Here is a 2,500-nt window from a genome sequence, read left to right on the forward strand (position 1 = left end):
GAAGAGGGAAGAAGGTCAGGGAGAGAAGAGGGAAGAAGGTCAGGGAGAGAAGAGGGAAGAAGGTCAGGGAGAGAAGAGGGAAGAAGGTCAGGGAGAGAAGAGGGAAGAAGGTCAGGGAGAGAAGAGGGAAGAAGGTCAGGGAGAGAAGAGGGAAGAAGGTCAGGGAGAGAGAATGGAAGAAGGTCAGGGAGAGAAGAGGGAAGAAGGTCAGGGAGAGAAGAGGGAAGAAGGTCAGGGAGAGAAGAGGGAAGAAGGTCAGGGAGAGAAGAGGGAAGAAGGTCAGGGAGAGAAGAGGGAAGAAGGTCAGGGAGAGAAGAGGGAAGAAGGTCAGGGAGAGAGAATGGAAGAAGGTCAGGGAGAGAAGAGGGAAGAAGGTCAGGGAGAGAAGAGGGAAGAAGGTCAGGGAGAGAAGAGGGAAGAAGGTCAGGGAGAGAAGAGGGAAGAAGGTCAGGGAGAGAAGAGGGAAGAAGGTCAGGGAGAGAAGAGGGAAGAAGGTCAGGGAGAGAAGAGGGAAGAAGGTCAGGGAGAGAAGAGGGAAGAAGGTCAGGGAGAGAAGAGGGAAGAAGGTCAGGGAGAGAAGAGGGAAGAAGGTCAGGGAGAGAAGAGGGAAGAAGGTCAGGGAGAGAAGAGGGAAGAAGGTCAGGGAGAGAAGAGGGAAGAAGGTCAGGGAGAGAAGAGGGAAGAAGGTCAGGGAGAGAAGAGGGAAGAAGGTCAGGGAGAGAAGAGGGAAGAAGGTCAGGGAGAGAAGAGGGAAGAAGGTCAGGGAGAGAAGAGGGAAGAAGGTCAGGGAGAGAAGAGGGAAGAAGGTCAGGGAGAGAAGAGGGAAGAAGGTCAGGGAGAGAAGAGGGAAGAAGGTCAGGGAGAGAAGAGGGAAGAAGGTCAGGGAGAGAAGAGGGAAGAAGGTCAGGGAGAGAAGAGGGAAGAAGGTCAGGGAGAGAAGAGGGAAGAAGGTCAGGGAGAGAAGAGGGAAGAAGGTCAGGGAGAGAAGAGGGAAGAAGGTCAGGGAGAGAGAATGGAAGAAGGTCAGGGAGAGAAGAGGGAAGAAGGTCAGGGAGAGAAGAGGGAAGAAGGTCAGGGAGAGAAGAGGGAAGAAGGTCAGGGAGAGAAGAGGGAAGAAGGTCAGGGAGAGAAGAGGGAAGAAGGTCAGGGAGAGAAGAGGGAAGAAGGTCAGGGAGAGAAGAGGGAAGAAGGTCAGGGAGAGAAGAGGGAAGAAGGTCAGGGAGAGAAGAGGGAAGAAGGTCAGGGAGAGAAGAGGGAAGAAGGTCAGGGAGAGAAGAGGGAAGAAGGTCAGGGAGAGAAGAGGAAGAAGGTCAGGGAGAGAAGAGGGAAGAAGGTCAGGGAGAGAAGAGGGAAGAAGGTCAGGGAGAGAAGAGGGAAGAAGGTCAGGGAGAGAAGAGGGAAGAAGGTCAGGGAGAGAAGAGGGAAGAAGGTCAGGGAGAGAAGAGGGAAGAAGGTCAGGGAGAGAAGAGGGAAGAAGGTCAGGGAGAGAAGAGGGAAGAAGGTCAGGGAGAGAAGAGGAAGAAGGTCAGGGAGAGAAGAGGGAAGAAGGTCAGGGAGAGAAGAGGGAAGAAGGTCAGGGAGAGAAGAGGGAAGAAGGTCAGGGAGAGAAGAGGGAAGAAGGTCAGGGAGAGAGAATGGAAGAAGGTCAGGGAGAGAAGATGGAAGAAGGTCAGGGAGAGAAGAGGGAAGAAGGTCAGGGAGAGAAGAGGGAAGAAGGTCAGGGAGAGAAGAGGGAAGAAGGTCAGGGAGAGAAGAGGGAAGAAGGTCAGGGAGAGAAGAGGGAAGAAGGTCAGGGAGAGAAGAGGGAAGAAGGTCAGGCAGAGAGGAGGTAAGAAGGTCAGGGAGAGAAGAGGGAAGAAGGTCAGGGAGAGAGAATGGAAGAAGGTCAGGGAGAGAGGAGGGAAGAAGGTCAGGGAGAGTAGGAAGTGAGAGGGTCAGGGAGTGTAGGGGGGGTCAGAGAAGGGAGGGAGGGAGGGTGGAAGAAAAGGCGAGGAAGGAAAGAATGAAGGAAGTGCGGGGGAGAGAAGAAGAAGCAGGAGAAGGATAAAAGGAACAGAAGGAAGGTTAAGATGGAAGGAGAGGAAGAGACGGAGGAGAGGAAGAGACGGAGGAGAAAAAGAGATGGGTCATGTAAAGAATGTAAGGAAAGAACAAAGAATGAGAAGTTGTGAAGGGAACGATAGAAAGGGACGGAAAGCAAGGGAAACATATTGCATTCCCCGGTGCAAGGTTCTTATAAAGAAATATCAGTTTGACAGTGACTTGCTATAACTGGATGCGTGGAAGGAAAAGGTAGATAGAAATTCATCTTATTTTGTATTATTACCATTATCATCATTGTCATCGTTATCATCGGCGTTGTTTGTCATCGTCATTGTCATAGTCACATTCAATAACCATCATCGTCATTCTCCTCGTTATCACCATCATCATCATCTTCTCCGTCACTGTCACTGTCATCAACATGCTCGCCATCGTCATCGTCACTGTCTCTGTCATC

Source organism: Penaeus chinensis, chromosome 19 (assembly GCF_019202785.1).
Source record: "Penaeus chinensis breed Huanghai No. 1 chromosome 19, ASM1920278v2, whole genome shotgun sequence".
Taxonomy (NCBI): domain Eukaryota; kingdom Metazoa; phylum Arthropoda; class Malacostraca; order Decapoda; family Penaeidae; genus Penaeus; species Penaeus chinensis.